Genomic DNA, 17,844 nt, shown 5'->3' with positions numbered 1-17,844 from the left:
CCTTTAGTGCAAATCACAGGGCTGGTGAAACAATGGTTTTTGTAGCACACACTGGCAATACAGCTTTTCAGACACGCCTCAGTTCCATTTCTCTTTAAATAAATTAATCACACCAAATACACAGTTATTTACCATTTGGAGCAAAAAGCTAATTTTATACTTTGCTGTCCAAAGGCTGATGGCAAACACAGCAAAGTATAGTCATCGCTGTGGAGCTGCTCGGTGCCAAACACTGGAACGCTGTGTGCAATGGACATCTTCCAAGACAGAAAAAGCCTACACCAGCTTTTGAATAATGTTGAAATGCTGCCTCTGATCCATACTAATAGGTATGAGTTGAAAAGGTGAGGTGATTTCTATGATGTCTTCCCCTGTAATGAGTCAACTTTGTTCTGTTTAGTCATTTAGTCCCTGTTCTCCTTAAGCCTCCAATCCTTAAGGCTCCTGAGGCCAGTACAGGACAGGCCTATTACTCTAAATGATGAGTCACAGGTCTGCCGGCTGATTTCACTGAATTGCAGGGAGGATGATGGTGGGGGTGGGGTTGGTGGTGGTGGTGGTGGTGTTGGGGTGGTTGTGTCGGGGGGGGTGGGGGTGGTATGTGCCAATGGTAATTGCTCTGCATGCAAGATGGGGTGAGAGAGCACCAGAGCTGACACGCTCCACTTCCCTCGACATAGTGATAGGAAGTGTCATTCGGCACTTTGAAACCATACCACAGAGATCTACAGTATAAGTCTGCCACTTTCTGCTCCCACCTCCCACTCATTTTCTCTGAATCTCTCTCTCTCTCTCTCTCTCTCTCTCTTTCTTTCTTTCTTTCTGTCTCCCTCGACTTCCCTTTCTTCCCCGCTTGCCTCTTCCTCTCTCTTCCTCTCTGCCTGATTCTGTCAGCTCACTACGCTCGGCTGCTCTCATCTTCCACACAAACGTCTTGTGGTATGACAGTCATGTAAGCGAGTGGCTGTTGAACCACAAAGGGAATCTCTGTCTTCTCTCTGAGTTCTGGCGATAACCTCGGCTGAGGTGTGACCCTGCTCCACCTGCCAAGCCTCTCACTCCTCAACCTGACCCGCCTGCCTGTCCTCTGCCTGTCCAGCGTGTCCTGTCTGTGCTTTGTGAAATATTTAGATATTCTTGGCTGAAGCAAGGGAGGAAAGCAGCCTTAGTTATAGTTTCTCCTCTCTGGGTGCGTGTCAAATTCAGTCATCCACTGTAATTAAATGTGTCCACTATCCTTAGTGAGAGCAGAAATCATAATCTCCTCTTCAGCACAGTCTGAGGCTGTCAGTCATTATGAACCGCATAAAATGTGGTCTTAGATTTTCTTATGAGCAACGACCTGAATTTAGCAAACAGCCACTAATACTGAGAAAAATCTGTCAGATTAAAATGAGGCAGAGTTATCCTGTATTTTCTATCCCTGGTATGAGTCAAGTTTCAAAAACATGACCCCTTTAAATGAATCTTGCAAATATTGGTTTAGCTTTAATTTGAGTAGAATAAAAAAAAAAACCCTTGTATCGTATGCCAGAAATAAAATTGGCTTGAGGGTGTCAGGCAGGACTGTTGCAGCTGCACGGCAGCCACACTGAAGAAAAGACAAGCTCTTTTTTTCCCTTCCTGCTATCGAGCAAAAGCTAAGGTGGCTAATGTTTAAACCACCCAACTCACTCAGTGAGACCATAATGCAGAGCTTAGTCTGGGATGGGGGGCAAGACAGAATATAGAGTGGTGTATAGGGGGGATGGGTGAATGTTGGTATGATGTAAAAAACATAGAAGACTCTTCAGCCCACCACACACACTCATAGACCTCCACCCCCCTTCCATCTCTCCATCCCCATCCCCAACAGTTCCTGCCAGCCCCTCATCCACTAAGCCCCCACCCCTTAAACAAACTCACACACATGCTGAAAGATGAATGTCCAACAAATGGAGGCAAGAGGTGAGTGAAGGCCCCGTATGAGAGGTGTATTGTGCAGCCGGGGCCACCATCCCCCCCTCGGAGGCCAGTAATCAAGGGGGCCCAGTCGGCGGGGCCAGGGGGGTCGGGGGTGGAATGGGGCGGTAGCGGCTGAGGGGGAGGCAGTTGCTGTCTCACTCGGATGTTATTTATTGGCCTACTTTGAATCTCCTGCTGCCTCCTGGACTCCCTGTCACTCCCATTGATCTTGTCCTGATCCACCCCCGCGGGTTGCTCCGCAGACTCTTTTCTCTCTTCCTCTCCTGATGTACACTGTGTAAAATGCCTCCTGCTCCTGCCATGATGTCCAGAGGGAACTGAGAAAAAGCCCATTTGACTATAAGCAATGTACTGCATATGTCTAGGGTTATTAAAGGTGAGTCATTGTTTACATAGCATGAATGGCCTGTAGCTGTGTCGAGGGACGAGCTGCATTTGCTCAGCACAATCAGTGTATGTTAAATATAAATGTGGATGTAGGCTCAGAGGACATAACCTTTTATTGCTTGTTGCTTGCTCGTTCACACACTTATTATGGGTCAGATTATGATGGGCTGCAATAGTGGTATCTAACACTGTGGCCAACAAGTGGAAATATGGGGTGACTGAGGGGTTTAAGGCAACAATGATGAACCCAACGCCCCCCAGTTCCAGTCTTTTTCACCATTCACCATCTCTCTCTCTCTCTCTCTCTCTCTCTCTCTCTCTCTCTCTCTTTCCTTTCTAATAATTCTGTAATAAAGGCAGAAAATTAATGCCCAAAAATACTTAAAAAAAAATTGAAAATACTTTTAAAAAGATGAGAAATTTTAGTTGTTATGCATATCTAACAATGAACAAAGTCATTGTAAAGCATCACAAGACAAATAGAGCCATACCTGCGGTGCAACAAAGAGAATCAGTTTTGAAGGTGTTGCATTTTTAGTAACAAACCTCTGGATGACTTTTTGTCAAAACAGTATTGATATAAGAAGTTTGACTCATACTATTAAATGTTGGAATACAAAGCTATTGGAGTTAATCTCATTATTAAGAGAAAGAGACCCACCGAGCACATTGCACATTGACGCACCTATTTTGTATCAACCTGTGGCTCTACCGGTGGTTCGAGCTAAATCCTAAATTCAGCATGCTAACATGCTCACAATGACAATGCTAACAAGCTGGTGTTAATCAGGTATACTATCTATAACATGTTTACCATACTGTGTTAGCATAGTAACATTTGCTAATCAGCACTAAAGGAAAAGTCAGGGGATCACCAAAGTCCTCAGGATATAACCCCTGAGTATTTATTGTGAACATCTGTACAAAAATTTGTACCAATCTATCAATTGTATGTTGAGCTGTTTTACAGGATGAGCAAATACACTGACATATTGATGGCTCTAGAGGATAAGTCATGGAATCAAAAAGTCAGTAGGATCCATCCCCTTGTGACCATGAACGTCTGTACAAGATTTCATGGTATTGGACAGCGCGAATGATCGATGCTGCCATTACCACACCATGGCTAAAAAGACACAGTGTAGTTTGAGTACAATGGTGGAACTTACAGAGAGACACCATTTATACACCTTGCTACATCCAACCCGTTTCTCAACATCTATTTATGTTTTCATTCATATTCAGTTGAACAAATTAAATTACAAAAAATTCTCAACGTTTGCATTATGTACATTTGTTAGGAAACAGCTGGGCTGTGTGGCTTTTCTAGAAATATTTCCTTACCTCCAGAGTGGCAGTGTGCACAAGATTTAATGTTCGGTACAGATTTGCTAACAAGTACACTTAATGCCATTACATTTATCGTACTATATTCTGCACACAAACACAGAAATCCAAGAAGGTTTCCTCGGTGTGGTTTATCTTAGTTTTATCCGGACGTGCTTGGTACATGATACATTTTTTTGAGGAATGCTGGACAACGCCTGGAATGTCCCGACCGTGATAGGAAACATGTGTGTTAGATGAGGAGGTTGGTTGGTGGGAGATAATGGAATTCACTGTCACATGTATGCCTGGGGGGGTGCTACAGTCAGACATTTCTCAGGTAAAACACATGGATTATACAAGCCTTTTCTCCATAAACCAACTAAACCTCCTTTGTGGTGGAGTGTGCACTTATCTCTGTAAGTGTCACAGGATGTGTGAGGGGCCTCACTTGTACAGTAGAACTACCCTAATATATAGTGCACACATCCTCCAAGCACACACAAATACTAATGAAATAAAATACTGAGTGTGAGCCATGCAGAGGAACATGGGTTGTGAATCAGAGTGTTGTTATTCTGGTCTAACTGCATCCACAAATACCACCCCACCCCCCTGGACAGCTACTGGCCTGAGAATTCAGACAAGCAGACAAACGATCTAATAACATCTCTGCTTTAAAATACCTGAAAGGCATGCACACACGGTCAAAATGCTTCAGGCTAGGTGTGATGTGGTTTTAGCTGCTGCAGATTAAGAAGCAGCAATGGTTCTTTTGTAGCCATGATGGCACCAGGGCTCTGGAGATGGCAACGTCAGAATCAATGCACATTCACTTCACCACAGAGGTCCTTTTGGTTTGACTGGGCTTCTGTGCACGGTATTATAGCCGATCCATAATGTACTCGATCACCCATGGCTGCTGTGTGGCAGAGGCTGCATTGCAATGTGCAGGAGCTGCTGCGGTGCCCACAACTCCCAGCCTGCGAGCACGTCGATAACGAGCAGCAGCCTCTCTGACAGAATCGTTTACTGCCTGGAGGGCTTGGAGACGAAAGTGGAGTGTGCATGCCTGCCTCTAACCTACTTAAGCCTCACGCTGCACAAATGGAAGTGTTGATATGCAACATGAGATGTCCTGGTGGATTCCTGCCTGCAAGTAGACTGACCAGAATAAACGTGTGAGATTAATGCCAGAGGAAGTACTGATGGCGTTGTGTGTGTGTGTGTGTGTGTTTGCTTTATTCATTGCTTATGTCAGCATGGGAGTTTAGAGCCATACTACTTAACAAGTGTCACAACTCCAGCCAGGCTTTAGCTTTTCATTTGTCTGTTTCCTGTTTTGCCACACTAACTCTCTCTTGTGATTTCAGACTCTGCCACTCCCTCCTGCTCTGCATTACCTGCTGATTTCATTCACCTGGCCTGGCCTGCCCCGCCCCCTCACTCACCTGCTCCTCATCAGCTAATCAGCCCTTAGTATATATACCGGTCCATTTCCCTCAATTCTTTGCCAGATTGTCTAGTGTGTTTACCTAGCTCTCCAGCATCCCGTGAGTCTGAGTCTGAGTCTGAGTCTGAGTCTGAGTCTGAGTCTGAGTCTGAGTCTGAGTCTGAGTCTGATCCTGTTCCTGTCTGTTCGTGTTTTGACCTACCTTTTGGACTTTGGACCTTCCCTTTTGCCTGCTCCTACTGGATTTGTTTGCTACGTGGACTGACTACCTGGTTTGACTTCGGCTTGTCATTAAACACCGTTCCTTCACCTGAAGTGTTTCTGTGTCGTGCTACTGGGTTCTTGCCTGCCACTTTGTGGGACCTGACAAACAAGTGTATCTTATTGCAAATTATATATTTCCAGGGTAGAAGGATGATCCAAATTCAAATCTTTCAGTATATACAGTAATGTAGTGTCAAAACATGCAGGTACAAGACAGAAAAACATGCTGGTTTCTGTGAGAGGGAATACTTACTGGCTTGGGTGTATGCTCCTGCTGTCAGCTGAGGAGCTATAGCATAGTTTCAGTGACTCGAGTTGGCTCCTTAATTCTATTTGCCTCTCAGGGGGACCTCCCCCAAACCTCTTACACACATTTTTAGAGAGCTTTGTTGGGCAAGGGGGGGGGGGGGGGGTTGTACTCGCAGCTCCCACTGAGTCTGGACAAGAGACATAAATCTCACACACACACACACACACACACACACACACACACACACACACACACACACACACACACACACACACACACACACACACACACACACACACACACACACACACACACACACACACACACACACACAAGTAGCGCTATGCTGTCATGAGGCGATGGGGTCCAGTATCTGGGCCAGGGGCCTCTTCTCTCGCCTTAGATATTTGAAGGGGCTGAAAGTAAAGGAAGAGGTGGGAAGAAGAGGAAGGGGGACGGGTGATTTATTATTGTGCTCCCTTTCAGCAATGTACACTCTTAAACTCTTCTTTACAGCTTCATTATTAATGGAGCATCTCTGTGTCAAGCTTGCGTGTTGTCACCATGTCTATGTGGGTTTTTGTCCAAGTGCCGTGGTTTCCTCTCACAGCCCAAAGACTTGCAGGTTAACATCCACATGGACATATTAGTGCCTTAGCAACCATCTATTACTGTTTATTAGTTGATCAACAGAAAATGAATCGTTATCAGTGATGATCAAATAATCATTTGGTTTATATCATTAATCATTATGGTTTATTTGTGGTAAAATCAGATCCTTGGATTTTGGATTGTTAGTTGGACAAAAACCACCTGTTTGAAGACATCACCTTGGGATTCTGGAAAACTATGTGAGGAATTTTTCTGACATTTTGTAGACAAAACAATGAATTGATTAATCAATAACGAAAATAAACATTAGTTGCAACCCTAAAACATTTAAATACTTGTAGACACATGTAATAGAATCTTTAACATACACGCTGGTGGGTTCTTATCATCATAATTTAGTATTAATAATTAATTCAAGGTTAATAATGCCATACAGGTCCTCTGTGTAATAACAGAATTACACAACTTTTTCAAGGCTTCACAGATGGATTTTTGGCCACAAGGGGACAGAAAGGCATGAAAACAAGCCATTATAACTGGTGAAATTAATTGTTTTTAACAACAACGTTCAGGAATGTCATCCCATTTGAGTGATTTTTGTGTTGATGTATTTTGTTCCAGTATTTACTGTCCTTTTAGCTGAGAAGAACATCTGGCTCCACTCTATTCACCAACTGGTCACTAATTTTGTTCCATACAGATCTTGATGTGGTGAGCATAGCGCCCCAGTAAGAGGGTGGAGTCTTTTCTTTAGCCTTCCTGAAACCTAAAATACAAGAGCAGAAGCGGAACAAATGGTTCAAACTGTGTGTTCATCTGTTCTAGTGTAAGCTATCATTGTTTGCTTTTCTGGCTAAATAGCTAAATAGTACTGACAAGAAGTCACCTGTCATTACTTCCAAGGCCATGAAGCATTTTTATTCTACATTGTTTTTTGAGGAAAGAAAAAGAAAAAAAAAACCTTTACAATAATGAAATGATCCTTGTTGTTACTAGACAGTCAAACATTGTTAGTCCTCATCCTGAAACCCTTTCACTCTTTTAATATTACAAACAAGAAGTATAGCATGAATCCAACCTGTGCCTAGCTTGGCCAAGAAGCTAAGCAGCCAAACACTGTTATGTTAGAATTAGATAACAAATGAAATAATAACCAGGACACAGCATTGTATGTTTGGCAAAAAAAAAATATTTTGTTTTACTTTTCCTTTCCTACAGTCATAAATATATCCGATAAGCATCACCTGGGGCCTAAGCTCATAATCACTAATAACACTCTTCCAAAAATATTTGATACCAGGAGATTTCCACAAAAATATGTGACGTAATAGTTAACATGTACCTGTGTGTCCAGGCAGCCTCGCCCAGACAGTCTCTGCTCCAGGGCTAGTAGGCTGCCAGCCTCAGCCACAAACCCAGACACCAGCTGGGGACCAGGACTGGGCTCAGAGGAGAGCAGCTCCACGATCAGGAAGTTACGGAGGCAGGACCTGGCCAACAGAGCCACCAGCCAATAGACCAGCTCCAAAACCACTGAATGGAAAAACATGGAGCCACTGTGGGGGAGGTGAAGTGAGGAGGCTCTGAAGGAGGAGGTGGAAATCACATTTTGTTTTAGCTGCAGTGATCAATCCTTTACCTGGATGGTAACTAATCCTACGCTGTGACATTAGTAAAGTTTGCATTTGACAGATTTTCATGTGTGCAATGTTTGGACTCTTCCTAACTTAAAATTGTTTCAAAATAATCTAATTTATTCTGATTTAATCCAAGATATTTGTTTTTGATTGGTCAATTTGAACCAGACTGAAATATCTCAACAGCTATTGGATGGATTGCCATGAAATTGCGTACAGACATAATGAATTGCAGTCACTTCTGTGATCCCTCAACTTTTCAAATTGCATCATCATCAAGGGACCTAAAAGGTCTTCAATTTGTCAAATACTTTGGTTCAAAACTAAATAGTTACAAAAACCCTATGCCATTCGATCCACCTGTCTCTGCTGTAATTTGTGTTAGGTGATAATCGGCATATATCAACACGCTAAATTAAGATGGTGAATATGGTAAACATTACACCTTCTCTGCATCAGCATAAAGGGCACTGCAGAATTAGTATAAACCAAATCCAGGTTGAAATTTTAATTTGTATAATACTTCATAACTAATAAACTATAGATAGATAGATAGAAGGAAATTTAGGAATTTCCTATAACTAAATTCCACTAAAACCATCGACAGCCATTAGCCACAACATAACATTATGTGCATGTTAGCATGCTGACGTTAGCATTTAGCTCAAAGTACAGCATCACAAGCTGCTAGCAAGACTACGAGTCCACAGTCATGCTAGCAGCTTGTGATGCTGTACTTTGAGCTAAATGCTAACGTCAGCATGCTAACATGCACATAATGTTATGTCTTTGAAGACGTGTGTTTGGTTTTAATGATAAATCATTATTAAAGATATGAGGTAGCAACATGTAGCAGATGTTTTGAATTAAAACATTGCTCAGTGCAATATGGTTTGAATGGATAAACTGGCCATGGAAATTTGTATATAGGCTAGTTTGAAAATGGATATCTACAGTTTTTGGAGATTTTGTGTACAGTTTACTGCTGATAAAAGGTCACTGCAGTAAACACAGTGAGGTATTCAGAAAGAACGGGGTGGAGGATGGGCAGCTGCCTCTCTTGCACATCACCCTGACACATCCAGTGCACACAAAACCCTGGCTTATCCCAGACCTCGCCAGTTGTCTCTTCTTCTCACATCAACGGGCAATAGAGGACAAGAGAATGTAAATATTTGATCATATATGTATAAGCAGGGACTATGAGAGTCCTTGGGGTGGATCACACACATGTGTTTGTGAAAGTGTTTGAGTGAGCGGCTTCATCAGACAGGAAGACAGAATGGGTTGGCATTTTGCTCACTAAAGCATCCACTCATGGCTAGGCTGTTATGTTTAAGATAACATATAAATCTTGCTGTTCCTCAGCGCTGACTCAAAGAATATTTTTACAGCTGATGAGACTCATAAAAAAGTGACTGCTGACTTAACAATGGAACCAACTGCCACTGAAGAAGACATTCGCATTAAATTAAACAGGTCGTGGGAAGAAATCTTGAGTATCATATGGCTGTCACATGGTGAGTTTTGAGTGTGCATCTCTGTTTTTGATACTCAGGGGCTGAACTGAATGCCTGAGAACATGTGCGAGGTGTTAACCAGCTCTTGGAGGTTCCAGTGCAGGCTGACGCCACCTCAAAAGAGCATCATTAATTAACATGTCATTATCAGAGTTGAATGCTGGCTAGGGGAGATTAATGCTGCATGGAGCTGCTAGTGGATTAAAGGTCACATCCTGTGTGTTAATCACCAAGCACCCCTGACCCCTCGAAGGAAACTCAGTAGAATGGGCACATTATTGCCACCTGGCTGGGCACCAATCATTACCAGGATCAAAATGAGAACTGTTCCTCTGAGCAGACACACACAGTGAATGGATAAGAGAGTTTCCAGCGACAAGAAGGAGATGAAACCGCAAGGAGGACATAGAGATGTGTATGATAATAAAGATATGGCTGCTATAATGGTGATGTTAATATTTTTAGTAGTTTTAAACGATCGCAAAGGTCACTGAGTGCTAAACTGCTCCGAGACTGCAACTATAGCCACTGTTATCAAGTTACACCTTGGCACAGAGGCAAGAGTAGAAGCAGAGGATATCACTATCATTCAGTTATTTCAAACAAAACATTCAATGTGTATCTTATACAAGCTTTTCAGCATATACAGTGTATTGTTCACCTCCCTCACAGTCTCCTCTCTGTCTCTCTCGGACATAGACACACAAAGACTCTATACAAGTCTGTTTCTAACGCATTACATCCTTAGTGTGAAAAGGCTTGAGGACTTTCCAAGGTGGATGGATTACTTTCTGGGTGTTCAAGAGAAAGCGCTCACAGGCTGGATTGGCGCTTCTATATCATATTTCTGCAGCCCACACACACCTCCCACTCTCCCACATCTGACAAGAATCTCTTAGATCGGATGTGACTCACCAGCTTTGGCAGGCGAAGGCTAAATTCTTCTTCTGTTACTCTCTTACGATGACCACTGAACTCTTTCCACTGCATTTATTTTTTTCACTTGTAGTCAGACGCGATGGACTCCAGCCTCTGATATGTGTTGTCATCCTGAAGGACACACTGTTTTAACAGGAATTTCCGACTGTCAAAACGAGGTTTTGATTATACTCATATGAGTGCCATCTGACAACTGTGGTGGTGCGCTTGATATAAATCTGAGGCACATGTAGTTGATTATATCATCTATTAATAGACATTTTTCTGAGCATTCACAAGAGCATGACAGAAGACATTTCTAAAAGCAAACTTCAAGTGTTGATGCCTCTGTGCTGGAGAACAGAAGGCCAGGTCAGGTGGAAAAAGGAAGACACGCTGTGAATGCTCAGGGAGCATTGTAGATGCTTACAGAGCAGGCTCTATTCTCAGAGGACCCTGTATTCCTGCATCAACGCTTTCTAGGATGCAGGCGCGTGGTTCACTGCTCGTTTGATGGACTATTTTCCCTCCATCCCGAGCAGGGCTGTGTACATTTTGACCTTGGTGTCAGCAGAGTCAGACAGAAGCTGCTGAATAGGATATCTGCCTCTTTCTCAAGGCCACACAGTATATGATAGCCATCTCCTTTGTGTTTATTCTGATGATTTAATTTGCATATTCATGATGTGTGTAATTGTGTGTTCTGTCAAAAGTGAGTACCATCCTGCTGTAATATATTTAACGTCTTTTTACTCTTGTACCATGTGTCTGTAGGTCAGTATGCAATATGAAATGCAGATGTATGTCTTCTATCATTAAAGAAACTATGAATATTTGAGCCGTGCTAGCGGAATGGCTGTATGGATGGCAGAGTCCATTTGCCCAACCCAATTACTTTCGTCCAGACTGAAATATTTCAGCAACTACTGATAGTTTGCTCTTTTTTGTACAGACAAGCTTGGTCCCCCAGTGTCAGAGTTTACTGACTGATCAGATCAAAATTTACTTTTCCCTAATACTTTGGTTTATGACTAAGTGGGCTACCTGCATTCCCATCAGGTTAATCTGTAGTGCTAATTAGAACCTGCTAAGGATCAGCATGCAGGCATAGTGAGCATGTTTGCATGCTGGAGTGCAGCCTCACAGAGCTGCTATTATCATATATATTTCTGTTAAAATAAAAATGGATAGAATTGCTTCGCCGCAACATGAAAGAGATGAGTTGTAGTGAATTGTCACCGGATGGTACAGTTTCCCCAAGCTCCGTGGAGCTTATTTAGCATCTTTCAGTGCATTGTTTTGGTTTTTCTGGCCAACAACTTTACTGTTTTGATTCACTCTCACTGCTCTTACGGCACCGTTTTTGGTAACCCTCCAAAAGCCCACTGTTCACTACCTGCCTAGCACCAAACAGCAGAGCAACAAAGTTAGCAACTAGCTAGTGGGTGACCATAGACTATATATAACAATAACTGAGCATTTAGCAGTTTGAGAGGCAGGAGCTGGTGGGGGAAAAAAACCAAAGCTAAAGTAGAGTAAATATTGGACTTACGTTTGCCAGGTGACCAGAAATATGACTCCAAATCAATATTAATGTTGCCCCGTATCTGCTGGATGTGTAAATAATTAACTGCTTGTTCACAGACTAGCCTTATCAACTTATAAGGTTATATTAGGTCGGTGTTGAAGCCCAAGAATCATTTACTGCAGATTTGATTGCCAAATTTATTATACTTACATTTCCATTAACATTGTCTCAGAGGCACAGTTAACACTTCAAAGGACACCATTCTTAGCACAGTCTGAAAACAGCCCAGTAACATATGAGTGTCAGAGCCATTAGAGGTGCACGTATCGTATTTTGGTGTCTTTGTCCTTCTTGTTTTATGTGGCAAAAAAAAAAAAACAAACAGAAAAAATGTATAAATGACTTAAGTGAAGGGAGCAGCAACACTGTAGCTGCACCTACAGCTGGGAGTGGAATTATTAAATCTTTGTAGCAGGGGAACAGCTTAAAAATAGCTCAGTCTTCCATTGTCCTGTCAGGGTCTGAGTCCAGGGCTGCTGAAATTCACAGTAGTGCTGCATCTGTATGCCTGGAGACTCCTGCTTTTTTTTTTGACAGCGAGAGTAAGATGTGATCAGGTTGTCTGTCTGTTAAAAGGCTCAGCTGAGCACTGAGTAGGAAACCTAACTCTGAATGCCCTCGCTAAAGCTCACTCCTACACACAGAGGATAGATATCTATGACATAGTGCAGTGTTAAGGCTTAGCTCTGAGGAGAGGGATTCATTCAATTTAATTTCAGTTTCTATAAAGCCAAATTAACAGTGCTTCCCCCTGTCCAAACACCTCAAAGCAATAGGTTATATTATTGCAGGATCTATCCAAGGGGAAATCTGGATTCTTGACTCAAGATACAAGCAGTGAAATCCTCAATTGAGTGATCAAAGTCTAACAATTGCTCAGCTGACACTGGAGCAATTGGGGAAAAAAATGGAGACTCAAAGATGGGGAGCGATTGATTTGAAGGATTTTATACTGTGTCTATCTGTGGCATGTTTGAGCTTCCTCCTTTCAGCTGTGCTGTTGAAAAGCCCTTCCCTCAGGGTGTCTTACTCAGCCTTAACACAGACACCGCCGCTACCTTGTGATCTCACTGCAAAAAGCACATGAAAGATCATTCTCCAACACACACACACACACACACAGACAGGGAGTGTGTGACAGAGATTACTTCAGTCACTGTATCTGCCACTGCACTCTATTCTTATCTCTGTACTGTTATCAACTCCCTGTAGACTATAAGCTCTGTTGACCTAAAAAATTAGGTGAAATGTCAAATTTTTGTAATATACTTCCAAGGCCATATCTTCATCAAATGCCATGTTTTAATTCCACTCAGCTCTGCTACAGAGCCTTCCTGCACCTTCATATATTTACTCTACCCTCTAGGATCATTTTAAATGACTGCTCTGTTATAGTACATCATAATCTTAGCCATGTGCACACCTGTACTGTTCTAGTTTATCGACAGCAATGCTTATGAATTAGGTGAACCATATCAATCATTTACGAGTCTGTGTGTTGACATTTTCATGCATGATAGCTCCATGAGTCATCTGACTCAGAGAATGTGTGCATATCTTTTCACCATCCCACTCACGGAATAGGAATAAAGGCATGTGTGTCCATGTGGCGAAGTGGCTCATACATCCATTTCCATGGCTGCATGTGATTGTTAGTTGCTGCAATGTGCTGAGTGTGTTCTGTTGTGTAAGTTGAGCTACCCCCTGCACAGCTCCAATAAAGTAACCCATCCCCCAGCCAAGACATTTTTGCTCTCGATGTGTGACTACATTACACCGGCTCCCCCTCCCCCACTGAGTGAGCCTTCTGAACTGGTCCCTGGGGTGGGTGTCAGTGTGGAAGGTAGGCCTTTTTCCCTGTCCATGGGATGTTATTGATGAGGTGAGGTAATGGATCTCCCCACTGTGCTCGCAGGGACACTGAGGATAAATCAGACAGTGGGTAAGACCCAACCAGCCATTCCACCTTTCTCCAGACTCAAGTGCCATTTCATTAGTTTTATTTATGGGGGTTCTGCACTCTTCTGAACCCCTCCCCTTTCTTTCCTCCCACTGAAAATACCGCTATTATTCTTCTTCCTCCCTTATATAGTGCTATGGCAACCCATATACACCCTGGTCCCTTTTTTCCCCTGGAAATCCCAGTATTCTCCCTCCCACACATCTTCCTGGGAACTATTCCCCACGTAAGTCTGGTTTATGTGGAAGTGAGGAGGTGAGCCGCCTGTGAGCCTGTAGCCTGTTATCATGCAATGGACAAAAGGATGAATAGATAGTGATGTGCTCTGAAGAGGTAGAGGACTCAGCACTGACTGAGCTTTTAACATTAGATGCAAGATTGCAAGTCCATCCAGCTCAGCACTTCCTGCAGAGCTGTATTTGAGTTGGCTGAGCAGCAGCTATTCACCTCTGGGCTTATGGCTCAGCCACTTAGCAAGGAAACTGCAGCCAAAACCAGCTTTGTCCTTGAGGGAAGAGAAAGGAATTCCTCATGTGTCCTTGCTGGAAAGGACTAACTGAACCCTTATCAATTTTTCTGTCAGAGATGGTGTCCACCATTAGTAGGCAGGCTTGTTCCATTTGGCTTGAAAAAAGGTCAACGAGCTGTCATCTCACTTCCATATCCATGCTAGCAGAGTCCCACTTTGATTCCCCTTCAGCTCTTTCATCAACTGCCAAGCTTTATCACACAACTCGGCATCATGCGCTGAAGAAAGTCCACAACACCATGACCTGGTTTCATCTGTAAAAGGCATCACTGTTATCGTCTGTAGATGCTGTGGCTAACTAATATTTGTGGAAAGATTCAATGCGCCAAAGCTTGATCTGTGTGTGTGAATGCTGACATACATGCATAACATATGTTATATCATGTCTCTGTATCTTAAAGTACTGAGACCTGGATTAGACATGAAAGGCAGTGAATCATACTCTCCTCGCATGTTTTTTTTCCATTAGAAAGAGACAGGGAATATGGGGGGGGGGGTTGTTCGTTTCATGGTGAACATTGAAGTCATGACAGTCGTGCTGGAGCATGTCCATACAAGGTCCACTCTGGTTTACCCCACATGAATTCATACAAACTAACAGATGGTTGACTGTGCTAAGCTCCTGCAATGCTGTGCTACTGCCAGTTTCATTACAGGGGTTCACTTGGACATGGGACAAGTGTGAATACGTCTGTCACACCCATGGCAGCAAGTGACACCAAGGAAAGGACTTACCACATGAAAACAGAGGACACATGACATCCCGACATGGCTCTTATTACCTACTTAGATTTGTTACTGAAGCACATCCATCGGTATGAGATATGCTAATTGATTATTTCGTTGCAAATTAAGATAAATTTGTCTAATGCAAATTGTGAAGCAACTCTTGCAAGCAGTGTCTACATTGCTGCACTGATTTAAACTAAATTCAAACCAATATCAGGGATAAGAATGTTGTTGATAAGCATGAACATATGATGTAACAAAGACACAACATATTCCAACTTTGGATTATGTTGCGTCTCAACAGTAGAAATTAGTCCACACATGATCTTGATAAAAGGAAGGAAAGGGAAAAATGGGAGAAAAGTGTGTGCTGGCGGTCGGCCAGTGTGGACAGACTCAGGAAGTTAAGCCGGAATTCCAACAATGCAGGCAGTCGTTAGGCTCTCCAGTGAGATGCTGCCATTTCTGCTTTCAGTGCTGTCTTTGTTGTGGCAAGGAGAAGGCAGTTAGGTGAAGTCCTGTGGCTGTGAATAAATTTCACCCCTGACTTTGCATTGTAAACCCAGACTGATTTGTTACTGATACAAGGGAAACAGTGTCATTATTAAGCAGATAGAAAAAAAAAAAACAGGCTCCTCTCTCGCTTTCTGTCTCTCCCTCGGCCGCTGATATCTACAGAGAAAGATAATTTTCCCATGCTGTTTGACTTGAGCCCTGTCGTGACAATAATAAATGTCAGCGATGGCAGAATGAATTATGTCTCAGCTAAAAATGTACATCATTGCTAAAGGAAGAACCTGGCATGTAATTATATCAGTGTTATAAATAGCAACATGTGCCACGTAGTATCCATCATCTCCATCTGAAAATCACATTAAACATGGAACACATGATTCCAGTCAGAGATATTTCATGTTTATTCGAATGCCTGCAGATTGTATGTTTCTGATTTAATTGTGCTTCAACCCAGTTAGTCAAAGTCTTACTGAACATGCCTTAAGATCTACCCCACAGACAATACAAAACTAAGAACGGAAGAGTGTAATAATGTGTTTCTAATTAGCCACAGTTTTTGGAAGATGGCACCAGCAAAAGAATATTTGAATTCGTAATCAAAGATGATCATTCACAAAGGGAGCGTTGTTAATCTGCTCGACTCCGGATGGCAGCTCATCTTTTAAGAGTGCTGTTTTGATGAGGATTTTCCCTCCAGCCTCCTCTCTGTTTTGAAGGACTGTCTGCTGCTCATCTTTTATTTCAGAAATGTAATGACTGTCTGCAGTGCATCTATCAACTGACAGCCTTTGAAATCTCTGAAGTCTGCGTAGCTGATGCAGTCATTCTCAGTGGTGTGTTTCATGTGGGCTCTGGATCTATTGAAACAATCCTCGCTTGTTCTTTTTAATAAGTTGTAGAAGAGATGCCTCAGGTGTTTCCCCCTGAAGTAGGCAAATTTATCATTGCAATCATTGACAGTGTCCCTTGTTCAGATATAAAGTATTTACTGGTCATGAGCATTGAGGATTTCAGGAAAATTCATCTGTCCATTTGTGCTTTGTCTGAAGCTCTGTTTAACTCTACAGGGGATCTGGCCACAGATGAAACACAGCTGTTGACATCAAAACTGGCAAGCGAGAAACATTTGTGCTTTATCAGTGAGCTGACAAATTGGGCATTGCAGAGATAGAGGATAGATTATACCGACAGATGCCTGAGTCCAGAAAGCCCCGCTGAAATAAACAGTTCTCTTTCCTGCTCTGTGATGGTGGATGAATAGATGGTGGTTAGAGGGGATCTTCCAAACCACAGAGCAGAAAGAAAAACATGGGGAAGAAAAACAATCCCATCTGACATCATAGGAAAGGCTGCCGCTAAAATTTAGGTCAAGATATAGTCTGCCTGAAGTGGGCCAGATAGTTATATGGCAAAGACAGGTTGCCAACATCTTGTCCAATTTGAATGGTTTAACTCATAACTAAAATTATACATTATAAAATTAACTGAAAGTAATTACCTACGCCTGTCAAAACCAGGATTGAGTAGCAGCAGGTTTCTTACTTTAATGAGTCCCAGTGACTGATTTAAATGCTTTTAAACAAAATCTTTTCTGTGAGTGAAATAGCAGCAGTGTGGGTGGTGGTTTTAGGAGTCAGGGTGGCAGTGTGAAGCAGACAAAGAGGTTTCAGACCATTTACGGAGCACTGGCTTCAGCAGAGTCATCAACTATGTACACAGCATGAGATGTTGTGGTCTCCCAAATACTATCCTTCACTGTTAAGTCACTGTATTCACAGCTTGTACTTCTCCATGGGCATCAAGCAGCACAGATGTAGACTTCCTGGAGTGTCAACGCTTCAACTGACCCCTTCTGGAACCTCTGAGTTCAGGCTGGAGCAGGGAGGGAGAGAGAGAAAGAGAGAATACAGAGGTTTTTGTCCTCATAGCTGTGGTGTGAGAGACAATATACGTTATTGATAATATGATATGTAATAATGTGTGCCAAAAATATGTTTGAATTGCAGGGATAGTGATTCAGGCAATGGTAAGCCTAAACACACAAGTAAGCTTTTTATACTATCAGATCATATGCATAGCCTGCAGAAATGTTTAAATAGATGATATGTAGCTACAAATATAGACTATGCACACGTCATGTGCAGGACTGGAGATCAGGCATAAGAAGATCCTAAGAACAAAATCATTTGT

At 42.6% G+C, this 17,844-nt stretch overlaps 1 long non-coding RNA gene across 1 annotated transcript; it reads right to left on the bottom strand.

Annotated features, from left to right (window-relative positions):
• Positions 1–5,968: 5,968 nt before the first annotated feature.
• Positions 5,969–10,806, bottom strand: LOC139624792 (uncharacterized). The gene is made up of 3 exons (XR_011691748.1): positions 10,330–10,806; positions 7,600–7,840; positions 5,969–7,023 (listed from the first exon to the last, which is right to left on the bottom strand). It is a non-coding gene; the product is annotated as an uncharacterized lncRNA (long non-coding RNA).
• Between the last annotated feature and the right edge of the window lie 7,038 nt (positions 10,807–17,844).

The sequence above is a fragment of the Trachinotus anak genome, unplaced genomic scaffold, assembly GCF_046630095.1.
Source record: "Trachinotus anak isolate AG129_WGS33_773 ecotype Australia unplaced genomic scaffold, CSIRO_AGI_Tana_v1 ptg000008l, whole genome shotgun sequence".
NCBI lineage: Eukaryota > Metazoa > Chordata > Actinopteri > Carangiformes > Carangidae > Trachinotus > Trachinotus anak.
The sequence above is the reverse complement of the archived record's forward strand: the minus strand, read 5'-3'. Positions and strand labels throughout refer to the sequence as shown.